Genomic DNA, 14,408 nt, shown 5'->3' with positions numbered 1-14,408 from the left:
CGTTAACAATATCGTTATATCAAGATTGCCTTCCTCTCCTGAATAATTGGAGTTTCTAATTTTTCAAGTATTTTTAAGATTCCTTTAATTACGAACTTTCTGCATCATACGTGTGAAAACAGTAATAAAATTCGTCACTGACTTATTGTATTTTTCATATTAAAATTTCTTACTTTCGTAGCGCTCTGTACATTTCCAATCATTGATATTGCTGAAACGCTAAAATTTCATGCTTGAAGAAAGAAGAAATTTGATTACAATATTTTAATGTCAATATATGTGTAATTTTTTATATTTATTTGACACATTATAGAGAAATACTAAAGTAGAATGGTAAATGGAAATATCACTCGAATCAAATATTTTATGTTTATTAAAATATCCTTAAAATCTCAGATTACATATTCGTAGGTGAATAATTTATTCGCATTGAACGTTAATTTAATGATCATAAAAGGAGAAAGGATAGTAAATTAAGTTATTTTGCGAACGAAATATTCCATTTTTAAAACATCTTGCAAATCTTAGATTAAGCACTAGCATCAGTGATACATTCACATATGAATAATTCATTCATATCGAGTATTCATACATTTTCAATGTTCAATCTGAATATCGAGTACCACGGCGTTCGAACACGAAATGATAAAAACATTTTAGATATACTAATCTTCGAATAACTTAATTTGTTTCAGAATTTACTAGAGAAATGGTAAAAAAATGAATAAAAAAAAATTACGAGATCGAAGGAAACATCGCGTATTTTAAAAATTTTGGCTCACCGAAACCAGACGAATACGTAGCGAGAATACGAACAAATGAGAAATACTTGGCAGTGGTCATTACGGGAAGATTTATCGAGAGGGTAAAGACTATGATCGAAATAGAAAAAGAAAAGTTCGAACATTCAGGTAGCAGACATTGCACAGCACCTAACTTTTACATCTAAATCTTCCGGCGAAACCCATAACCGAACTTTTTCCGTCTATCTATTTTCATTCCACCTATAGCTCCAATATCATCCATCTTCAGTACGATTTACTATATCTTTTTCGTCTTACGGTATTAGCTTTTGTTAATTAATTCTAAGTTGTAATCGTAAATCAAATAACTTTTGGTATACTTATATAATAAAGTTTATAATAATGATAAATTTAAACTCGAAGGAATAACAATTACGCGTATCTTTTCTGTCGATCGCTGGATATTTGCTAGCATGAATAAATAATATTTGTTTGTGAAGTTCAATCTAGAAATTCCGGATATAGAAATTTTTTACGGATGTGTTTTAAGTAAATAACATTTCAGAAAGTTGAAACTGCCCGCTTTCTGATATTTTTTACACTCATTGTGGTTGAAATATTTTCAACTTTTAAAATGTAAAATTTCCTCAATTATTGAAAGCTGTTGAAAAAGTAATTAGGGTAATTCCAAAATTCTAAAAGAGCGTCTTCTTCTCTTCGCGCTACTGATTATAGGTCACAACTGAGAATATTAACATTGGGTGAACAAACTTCTTTCCTTCTGACGAGTAGAAATATATCCTCGTAGAAAATTATGGCTATCGAATTGTCTGTGTAAACGTACCATCGAATGTTGTACTATTTCTCACGCCATTAACAATGCGTGTCAATAGTCCGTTTCCAAATATGAGTCCACTTTTGCGATTCTTTAGACATAAAATCGTAAATTTATATAAACGAACTTTACGAACCTACGAGCGCAATTTTAGAGCTTACGTGGCAAAGAGAGTTTTTAACCTAGAAATGTATATATATATTAACATAGACAACGTAAACGCAAGTCTATCGCTTCGCGTTTTTCCTTATCTTTCATACATTAAATCTGAAAAATTAAAGTTAAAATATCCGCTATATAGGTTAATACTTTTCTCTGGAGTATAACGAGTTCCATCGACCAACGTATTAAAAGATATATAATTCCATCTAAAAAGAAGAAGAAACATGTGTCACCATCGTACGATCTCTACGCGTCAGTTTGCAAAAAATTTACTTGCGTCAGATCGTAGCCCTCTCGAAACCATTCACTTCTTATCTGAACAGTTTTTCCATACAACACACAGTGTACGAGTAAGTTGTATTTAAAACCGGTCACCCCGTATATATGTATTTTCGAATCGATGGTAGATATTACGGAATATTCGAAACCTGTCATTTTCCCGTAAAAGAGAAGAAATATTCCGGTGGCTGGTGTCTGGTTGGAAAGACCGCTTTTGGAAAAGCCGGGACCGTGGGTCAACGCACGATAACATTCAGGCCGGGCCGGTTTTCAACGAATCACGTCCACGATCTGGCAAAATGGTCGCGCTCTGATTCTATCGGCCTTTCGCTTTCCATTTGCGTGCAACGGGCCAGATAGATTTACGCATTAATTGTCAATTACTGGCCGTACGAACTACATGAGATCGTTACTTAACACGAGACGAGAACGATCAACACGACTAGAACAGATTGGACCGTGTATCAGTGTTATACAGGGTGAGAGCCGAACAAATAGTTCGGCGAAATATGCTGCGGGCTAAAATATCGTTTGGAAATAATCGATTAATATGCAACTTTAGACGAATGTTAGGTTTCTTCGTATTGTGGCGAGATTTATATGATTGGGGTTAGAGTACATAATCGTCGTACTGGATATTATGGAAAGGAATAATCTTTCGAAGCGATTGAGATAATTTTGAAAGTCTCGATGCATTCAAATGCTTTTTTTTTTATATTTTTTAACGAGATTTATTTTGCAGTGGTTGTCGTGCTTGATTGTATGTTAGGACGAGTGATCATATTGTTGGACGATGCGGGAAAAGCTGTCAATTGTATGATACGCGTATTTGTTTCTGTCATTCGCAAATATGTATATCGCAACAATCTTGAAGTACACCCTGTATACGCAAAATGTAACAAGCTTACGTTTCTACGATTTGTTACACTTGAAACGTCACTAGAGCAGCATGGAACGCTTACAAACTACAAGATCGACTGGTTTCGGGTCAAACTTCTGCACCTCGTTTTTCAGCTAACCTTTTTATGTCGAAACTAAATTCAACTTACTGCAAGCTTCCGCGTGCCATTAATAAAACACCAAACAACTCGTTATATATTCAGCAATCGAAAAATGAAATGCCAGACTTGCAGTACGACAAGTTACGTAACAATTAGATCACAAATCGCTCTAACTATACATATACATGTAACGAAATGCATCGTGATAAATTGAAGAAAGAAACAAAAAAGAATAAGAAGAAAGGTTTTAGAAGAATTGATGGATAATTTAAGAACGAAAAGATCAATCGACTTATTAAATACTTTTTTAATAGGAATGAAGGTGTCAAAGGATTGTGAAGTAATTTGAGAAGAAAATATTAATTCAAAATAGGTAAAACAAGTTCGACAAGGGCTATGTGTATCTCAGAATGTAGAAAACCTGTTAAAACATCTTCCAAAGGTCTGTTGAATAATTCGAGAGGAAAAGATTAATGCAGGAATATTGGCAAATTAAAAAAAAATGTATCTCAAGAGATAGCATGTCGAAGATGGAATTAAAAAGATCAAATAATTTCAAATGAAAAATTAATTAACCATTATTAATGGATCAGATAAAAACTTAAAAAGCAGCTAAAGAAATTTTTAAGTGGCTAAGAGAATTGTTAAATAATTCGACGAGAAAATATAAATCCAGATGATTAGCTAATTAGATAGACTGTATGTTTCAAAATGTAACGCGTTAATTCGCGATTTACTGCTGAACGAACGCATTCGCGAATCAATTGATGCAGAGAACAGCATGAGATTCACGATGAAAAATGATTCCTCCGTATCTCACGGGTTTCTCACGGGAAACGCTCTTTCGTTGCACGCATTCACAAACTCGAGCAGCTTGTGTTCAGGCTAGAACGTCGGCTAACTAATAGGCCACGTATCGCGTGACGCAACATTCAGGCTGAAAACTGCCTGTTTCTCAAGACCTTACGCGGATCAACTCTTTCGAGCTGCTGTTGCAACAATGACGAGAAGCGTTCGATGTCTTACTGCAGATATACCGCTATGGAATTCGTTCACTTTGCTGCAGAACGAACGTAACGATGTGGTAACGAGTTCTATGTGTAAATTGTCAAAACTGCGGTGGCCTTATTCCGTTAGGTGACGTCAGCTAACTCTCTGAAGGACGAATGCTTCTTGGTCAGTAAAACAAAAAAGCTATTTCTTCATGGCAGTTTTAACTTTATTGCTTCAGGGTTGCAGCCAGAACATTGTACAGTTGAGAATTGTTAATTTGCGCGCTTTAATATATTTTTGATGCTATTTTTATTCTTGATGATTTAATATAAATTGTGCGAAAATTATTATGTTTTCCTCTGACTTTAATAGACTCCTCATATTGTTCGGTAGATTTATTCTTCTCCTCATAGCAACGTAATTTATCGATAATAGAGAATATACGATAGATAATAATGAATTACCAGGAATTAATTTGAATTTAATGGATTAATTGTATTACTATGAATTAATAGACACGATGAATTGGAACGAATTTTTAAAACCGCACAAAGTACCTCTTAAGTTCTTAAGTATTGTATTTACTGTAAACTTTACGATGCACTATAAACAGTGGACATAAAAAGTATTCCTTTTTTTATCATCTTTGCATTCCAGTGTTGCAATACGCATGCATAGTAGAAAGCAGAGTAGGCGTTTTAGATGTTACTGCAGATGTTTATCTACCTTGCTGACTGTCAAGGTAAAGTTTCTCAAATTAAACGTACATACTAAATGAGTTAGAAATTACCATGTTTCTCAAGACCTCAAACCACAACAAGAGAAGAATTGAAGTCATGTGCCTTTTATGAGTCACACCTAAACTATTTCAGTCTGCTTGAAGCAAAACAGAAATTTACCCAGAAATGGGAACAGTGACGATAGAGAAGGAAAGTAATGACGAGTAAGTAATCAGTTAAACCTGTGACTTTGAGAACAACGTACGAAATTACGCGTAATAAGTAGCTCGTTTAAGTCTGGTTTCGAGGTAACGAAACGACGAGGTCGGAATTTTCCTGGAAATTAGATACTTTCACCTTAACGTACGCCACGAAATAGGTCCCGCGGTAAAATAATATAAACCGCCCCGTTACGGAAAAGTGAAAGCATGCGAATTACGAGGACCATGAGAGCCGCGTATCGCGCTAGGAAATTTCGCGCGGGAACCATTGAACCAGCTTTCAATGAACGAAAATCGTTGAAAGGGGTTTGGGGAAATTGTACCGACTTTACTGCGAATAGAAAGTGAAAATAGTATACTTGGTGGTGCACACTGATGTTGCTTAATGTTAGAAATTAAAGAAATTGTAGCTACAAAGAGCGATCTTCTTACTCCTAGCAATTTAAGTAAAGAAAGAAAAATGTGTAACGATGGGATTCTATTTTAACATTAGAATTATCAAATCCATGACAATGACATGTTTTATATCTTTTACTCTTGCAATTACATATCTTTAGTGAAATTGGAATTAACATTGACTTTTATTGCGATAAAAATCTACTTCTACACATCGTACAGTTATATACTATATCGAGTAAGTTATATGTATAGATATTTATTTTAGTTACATCATATTAATTAGAATCATTTGTGTGTAGCGTAAATTTCTGATAGACATAAATCGGTAGTTATAGTATTGAACATGTTACATACTTACAATACATTTTATCATCTCTTATCAACTAACTATAAATATATCTTCAATTTTTAGCCAAAGATAAAATGTGCAATGTTATATAATAAAAATAAGAATGTAAGAGAAGCTCGATTACCGATTGTTAGCCAAGTAACATGCTCAATTATTAATCGACCATAGAACGTACGATATTCTATGATAAAAGCAATACTCCGGAGAAAGTGGTAAATGTTCTGAACGTTTGTGTCGAAGTTGGAACATAGAATAACGATAGATATTCTAAAGCTAATTCCCAGGCATGGAATACAAAATGCCTGCCATATAGGCTTATCTCATTCGAAAGTACAGTTAACGCTAAGAAACGAAGGAGTACTTCCTGTAATCGACACGAGTTATGGTGCATTTACAATTTTTTTTATCGAACCCTTTTATCTTCCTTTCTAATGCGAGACTACGAAAGCATTCGAAAATGTTAGCTAATCCGTACGTCGTGTAGAAAGTTAATGAAGATAATTAAAAGTATCCGTTTATTGCGGAGGAACTCGAGATTCGCGAGATTCGTAGTCGACAGATCGCGGTACACGAACCTCGACACGCATTCTCGTCGTTTATCTGTTTTCTTGTTTTACCATTGCTCTCTCGCCTCTGTATCTAATTCGATCGCATTGCCGCGAAGTTGCATCGAAGTTAAAACAACCCTTTTCGACGAAGCTTTGTTAACGTTTAGACTGACGTAACGCGGAAACGAAGAGAAGTCGAAATTGAGAACTCAACATTATTTGTAAATTGTTGTTTGTACGAATTCAGAGTAAAACTACGGGTTTCAAGTTTAAGCAGGATTTCGATCAGAAATTGAAAAATGCAATTTGTTTATCTGCTATTCGTTCAATGTTATATTAATTGCGCAGGAGCGCACGGAACTCCTCGAAACGAGAGTAAAGAGATAACAGTAACGAGATACAAGGATACCTAAGTGTAATTTTTTTTGAATCAACGAAAATGCAAATATTTTTATTGATCCAGAATTGATTATTGATATTCTACTATGAAACACTTCGACTGTTCTAAACAAAGTAGCTACAATAATTTTCTATAAATTCAACGTTCTTATCGTCTTAAAGACAGTCTCACATAAAAGAAATTAACGAACCCAAGAATCAAGCAAGTGACGTAATTCTGGACCACGTTATCGTAACCGTGATATCAATTTAAGGTCGCATTTCCTATCGAAACTAAGATTCTCACTTAACAAAAAGCAAAATTTTCGGTCACCTTACCAACGTATCAATTTCTATAGAATCTAACACAAGTCTATTTTTCTGGATTTTCTAAATATCTTGAAATAATCCAGTATGACGATTCTATATAAATTTCACATTTCAAACAATTAAAAAGATAATATAAATTCGAGAGAGAGAGAGAGAGGGAAAGAGAGAGAGAGAGAGAAAGAGAGAGAACATCGAACAATAATCGTGCGATAGACGATAAGACGTCTGTGGATGTGTATTTACGATCTTTAACATGCGACACGAAATTACGCGCACACATTGCTGTACGGGAATTCAATACTCTTGTTGCGAATTATCGCGAGAAACTATCACCTTTTTCCCAATAATGTCGTACACATAATCGTACAACGAAACACGAGTTTCGCGGCGTGTAATTCGCAGATACGAAACACCGATAGAAAGTACCGTAATTCTTGCGTTAAATATCTGGCAGATGTTTGATAAACACATATGTAGTTGTAATTTAAAAGAAAAGAAAACAGATTAAACTACGAAATTGAGAAATTGGGAAATAAAAGGTAAAATTTTGCTTCTTTTCCTCTAATTGTATGAATTAGTATTACATAAGAAACTTACGTTTACTTTAAAATATCGTTCTACAAAAGGGAATTTTTATTTCTTAATTGGTTAGTGTTATTCAGAAAATTATCAAAACCAGTGTCAGCGTGAAATACAAGCTGATGATAAATTACTGCAATTTAAGAAATTTATTTCAAATTAATATCAATATTAGGTGTTAATAGCAGAACGTTCAATTGATAATTAATTAATTAATTTCAGGCTATTTTATCGTATTTTATACTCCTCGTTTTATATAGCAGAGGCTATTAAGTGCTTTTGTCGCTTGAAACATAACATACAAAATAAGATATTCTGAAATTAAATAATTTAACGCAACCTGTTGTGGCCACCTGTGACCCAGTGGCACCAGTTTAGTACACACCTGACGCCACAATTATAAAACTACGAAAAAATACTTTATTTTCACTTTGAAACTTAACTAGCGAAACTCAATTAATGAAATTTAACAATAAATAGGATTTCCCTCTGAAGAAAAATTCTATTGTATATTTTCCACTTATTGTCTCACGCAGATTCATCCTGCACCCTATTGCGCCATCACTTACCCCATAACTCTCATGGCATACCATATACAATACTCAAAATTTGAAGAAAGCAATCTCTCAAATGTTTCCTACCTTGTCAGATACTTTTAAAACCACAATTTATGGTTATAATTGTAAAATACGTAAAGCCATAATTATGGGTATAAAAGACTCCAAAATTTATCAAAACTGTTTCTGTACTTTATTATACTAACGTGGCAGTTTCTGTATTATTCGTAGCAACGTTACAACACGAACTTAACCATTATCGTAGCAAAAATTCCGGTGAGAGGTGCTCGAGATCCTTTTTTCAGAGACTAAATCCTTCGTTGCAGTTAAGCGCGTAGCAAACTCGTTATGAACTCGTTCCCATGTATTTTCCAGGCTTTGTTGCCCTTCACTATTTACCTCCTATCTCGTGAACACTCCCCTTTAATTCTTCCCTCGCCGTCTTCTAATCACGAACGCGAAATGAGACTTGGAGCAGCGCTTTTGTGTACCGCATTCGGATCTCGGACATTACCGACATGCTAAACAGAACTTAATCTGAACATTTCGAAAGCACTTTCATGTGCATTGCGCAACAAAGTAATTAGAACGAAGACGGGAAGATGTGGGTTTTGAAACTTTAGAAGTAGAATCTCAGTGAAACTTCATGCATAGTGGTGTGAAAATGTTTTCGGAATTTTTCTTCATCTTCCAACATATACAAAGAAATAAGAAACATTCAGACATGTAGAGGGTTTCTTCATCGACACGATTCTACTAATTGTTAAGTACTAGATATATCTCGTCGTAAAATGTACTCTGCTCCTCATCAACTTCGAGAAGAATATCAGATAAAGCATAATTCCTATTTTTTATTTATAAATTTAAAGTCGTGTCAACGTAGAAGGCTATTAGCGACCACTGACTGAATGAAATAAACATTACAGGTACTTGTTACATAAACATATATGTAAAGCATAATGGTTCGTTAACAATGTGTGGGACACTTTATGGAAATCATATAACGTATTAGCGGATAGCTCTCAATCAGTTCTATTTGACCTTTGATGCACGCTGATTCTTTACTATACAGTGCATGTATAAAATAAATCGGTCTTATTGTTGTTATTGAGAAAATACGAAATATACCTAACCTGATGAAAAACAGAAAAAAATACGAATATAATATTTAGTAATTTCTCAAAAAGAAAAAAATGACGAAACATTACAATTTATCATAGGTATGTTATTATATTATATTATATATATTATTATATACCTTGGGGAGATCTACAGCTCATGGTATATATATATAGTATGTATGTATCTTTATTTATTATAACACGAAGAGAAGTTCTGGAAACTTGTTCACACCACTGTATGTATTTATTGCTGAAAGCAACAAACTGTAGATACTATAAACAGTATAGATAGTTATCCTGAAATTAGGGTAATTTGATGATTGAATTTTTTCGAACGATTTTCTCTTTTATACCTTTAATTATAATTTGAAAAGGACATTTACAATAAATTTTATTTAATTTATATTCAAATATCTCATATTTAAATATGACATAAATCACTTTCAATCTGGTACGTTTTGTGGATATGGTGAATCCCCCCGCCCCCCAATTTCAAGGTAAATTTCCATGTCAGAATACTTGAAATAGCTTAAAAAAATAAAAAAGTCTGTCAGTTCAATTTCTATAGAAATATTCCACGTTTAAAAGCAACATAAATCACTTTCGACTTTACTTTAGAAATATACTAAATTCTTCAATTGTAAGACCTGTGCGTATTTCTGCATAAATCATTTCTAATCTTTGCGAATACTGTAAATTCTTCGATCTAAAAATAAGTTCTGCCATATTAAATTACTTTGGAGTCCTAAATATCTTAAACAAATGCGATTTAATAACATATGTATAAATATTTCATGTTTAAAAGTAACATAAACTAGTGTTCGAGCCTGGCATTACAAATGTAATAAATTTTTATATCAAATTATTACGAAGAATAATAATAATCTCAAGACCTTTGAAACAGAAAACCTTTTCTTCTTTACGAATATTCTTACAAAAATATATCGGTACTATCCTAACTTTATTATTTCCGAATTTAACAATACGTTTTTCAAAGGTATTACTGCAATATATGTATACTTTTTATTCAGATAATTTAATCCACAAATTTTCATTCTCACACTTCACGTAGAGTTACAAAAAAGCTTTTTTTCTTCTTTATATTGAAACCAAGCCAAAAGCTATGAAGCCAGAATCCACGTTTAACGTATCGTTAAGAGGCGAGTCCCAAGAGTGCAGACAAGCGTAACGAAGCACAAAATTATTTTTGTAGTTGTTCAGTTTAGAGGACAATATGAATTTATAGAGTTACAGATTTATAACTTAAGAATTTTACATCATAAATACATATATTTCGATCTACCAACAGTTACTAACCATTAATTGGATTGTCACCAAACGTCAATGCATCGATGTATGATACTATCGAATTTGGAAAATTTATTAAAATTTTAAAGTTCACCCAATATTCGTTTCATTTCAATTTTTCGATTGTGTAACTTCTCCATTTTCTTATTTTTTTCCTTACCTGAAAGCGTTACAATAATTTTACGAAATTTGTCAACGTGACGATATTTCCAAAGAAATATCGTGATGCGTGTATGTACCATAGAAATGAGATACATTGAATTAGGCGTTCCATTAAAAGTTTCGTCAAGATAACAGGAAAATACGAGTATTTTTCCCGACTTCTCTTCAGTATGAGAAATATTTCTCTTGGCGAAAAAACATTTTTTGGGAATCGAACGGAAAGTCATATTCCAAAATATGATGAAAACTTTTATGGCACGTTTCCTCTATTCCCTTCAAAATTCAGTTGAAAATTTCACGATGAAAACTTTCGACTCTGAATGCAATATATTTTAAAATGAATTAAAAATTACATTCATATTATTAACCTAAGTCAACAATTATTAATAAGTGCACGATGGAATAATTTGATAAAACCAGGAAATATTTTTTATAGTATCATCATCTAGACATGGTTAAATACTAATTGATTGTTAATAAATTTATTCCAATATTCATTATCATGCAACTGCAGTTACGATATATAATACTAAGGCAAATTAAATTTTCTCATCTGTCATGAATATCCATTATTATTGTTATTATGTGTATCGTATACACGGTATATATATGTAATTTTTTATATTAGCATAATATAATATGACTATATAATGATTGATTACATCTATAATTAATTATAAGCAAACATGTATTGTTAAAATATTATAATAAAACACCCGCATATAGAATAGGCCGTGCCAATAATATAGATATTACTATGTGACGTCATTATAAACTAGTATTTGTTTCGTAATACAAAATCAATATACGCTGCTAGAAAGTTCTTTGAACATGTAATTAATTAATCATGATATGATGTATATTGTAATATTGTTATCTTTACTCTAGTTTACTGTATCAAATTGAACAATCATTTTTAAACAATAATTTTTACCAATTTTAATTCGTTATCTACAGAATGTAATTGTACATACAAATTACACTTACACCCTGAGACTAAAAAAGATTTGAAGAAAGCCATCAGAAAATTTTGCACTGCATGTTCCAGTAAAATCTATCGGAAACTGCAGTAAAGCTCCAAAAAGTGATAAAGGTGAATTCCATGACAATTAGTTCATACACGTCCAAAGCCATTTAATCAGCCATTCAATTTTCGCTTATTACTATTCCACCCGAGTACTTGTCTCAATAAGCGCTCAATAATACACACATACACACGCTCAATAATTTACAACAAAATGCTCAATTTATCTCAACAAGAAGCAGCGAGGCTTCATAATGATAAATGTACACTGTATTTCTACCAATTTCCATACATTCGAACCTCTTTAATCACTCACTTGAAATTTCCCAATATTATCATTGTCCCGACTTTTCTCTCAGTTTAAAAAAAGGAAAAAAAATGTATCTAGCAACATTGTTGAGAAATTGTATCTATCCTACATCAAAATTTCGTATATGGAGAACTGAAAACTGAGAATTCGAGAATTTGCGTTTTGCCATATACCTGATATACCTGGTTTCATGCAAATTCGTATTTCACTGAACAATTAAAGAAGTGAAACCTACATGGATACAGATTCGTTTCACATTCTAAATATTATAATACCTAATTTGTTTTGAATATCTTCAACATATTTACATATTATGACACACGCGTTCGATGCGTTTCTCCACATCCGCAATTCCCATAAATACCTACAAATTGACGATCTAATTCGCGGAACGTTTGAGTTCAAAGGAAGAGAAACTGAAGCTGCCTCGGTCCAATTACACGAAACGACCAGTAAAACTGAACTCTAAATTAGATATTCACCAAACGCGCAGTTGGAACATTTCTTTCTGTGATACTCTCATTCGGTGCAGTGGACCGTCCAGCTACGTGATCCGACCGGTTATTTCGCGCGTTGCAATTGCAGCTGGTAACCTGTGGGTAATTCAAATAACGCGCGCAATTGCACGGACGGAAGCCGTTCGGAAAGTTGGCCGGAGAGGTTGCACCGAGCCCCAGGGGCAGGCTAATGCTGGTAATTAATTCAACTGGGGAATCTGTGTGAAATTTAAATGCACCTGCTCTATTGATTTTCCGATTTGACGGCAATTTTCACCGCGTAGGGGGCAGCACCTGATCACCCCCATAAAACTCGCGCAGACGCGAAAACGCGTGCATAGGCTGGCTGCGAACATTCGATTCGTTATTCGACGATATTTCAGCCACAAAAAAGAAAGAAAACTCGAACGTTGATAAGCGGCGGAAGAGTAGAAACGCAATTGCGTAATGGCCGCAGCCATTGTTTGCCCAGTACTTGAGCGAAAACGTAACTTTCGGATAGAACAGACACCCGATATGGGATGCATCAGGCAAAGTAGATTTTTCGGCCCTCTTACGTGGAAAATTTGTATCTGCCAAAAAGTGAAGTATTTCGGTTTATCTTTTCGCCTATTAATAGAATTAATAGAACGTTTGATTAAATGCAGGCGCTCGATGCACATAGGCACACAAGGCAAAAGTTTTGTCTTTTTTTTAATTGTGATGCAAGGGAAATGTTTAATGCTAACGTTGGAAAGTGAAATTATAGTAGAATTTTGATTTATATAGAATTAACTTGTTTACTTAGCAAGAATATTAGTTACTCGGTTATTTTAATTGTTTATTTGCCAGATTAAATGTATCTCGTATAGGCTGCACCAGGAAATGATGCTTCCTTTTCTTCTTTATGCAGATGAACAGGAAAATTACATTGTGATATTTACTTTATATCTATTTACTTATTATTGTAGAATTTTGAAACATTTATGCTACTGATAATGGTATGAAATTTTAACGAACATTTAATTAAATACAAACAGTAGACATAGAGAGCACCAGACAAAGATGTTTCCGATTTTTAGTTCTGATGCGTAGGAAGTTCGTAGCACGGGAAAAAGTGAAATGTTCATTTTATTTGGTTGTTTATCGTAGCAGAGATTTATATTATTTGTTGAAATGAAACTTTAATTAGCACTCGAGTAAATGCAGTCGCCTCATGTGGAACGCACGTGGAAAATTGTTTCTCCCTTCTTAGTGCAAATTTCTGCGTGGGTGTCTAACTACCGAAGAATTAAATATTCATTTCATTCGTTTGTTTGTTACGGTAGAATTCTATAGAAATAAATATGTATTTATTGCAGCTGTATTTATTAATTGCTACTCGATTGCGTGAATTCCACATAAAGTTTACTGATACGTAGGCAAATTCTACTATTTTAATTTAAAATCTATCAACTGATTGATTCGGTTGAACACAACCGGTTGACATATACACGTGCACCTATATGAAATGTTACATTAACTCGTTTAGGAAACAGAGCTGTTAACTGTCTCGTCTGGAATGTGTCTTAAGAACGCTGATTAGAAATACTACGTCCATTAGAAGCCAGTTCTACAAACACTTTTCACTTGCCCTCCGCGTGAAAAGTGTACCAGTACTTACGCCATAGTTCGGGCCTAGAAAATTAATGAGAGAAAGTCGAGTTTTTCGAAGCGATTAATTCATTCCTCATACTCACGCCCTTGGAACTTTCCTGTACAATCAGCGACTGCTAGTTGATCGTATACTGCTGGTAAATAAGTTAATTGATCTATTCCTAACAGTCCGTTACGAATAAATCGATGAATAGCGGTTGCCATTACCGTAATGTTGACAAATTAACGAACTTACGACTCGTTGGCTGTTAAACTCGT

The sequence above is a fragment of the Bombus impatiens genome, unplaced genomic scaffold, assembly GCF_000188095.3.
Source record: "Bombus impatiens unplaced genomic scaffold, BIMP_2.2 scf_0264, whole genome shotgun sequence".
In the NCBI taxonomy this organism is placed as follows: domain Eukaryota; kingdom Metazoa; phylum Arthropoda; class Insecta; order Hymenoptera; family Apidae; genus Bombus; species Bombus impatiens.
Note: the sequence above shows the minus strand (reverse complement) of the source record.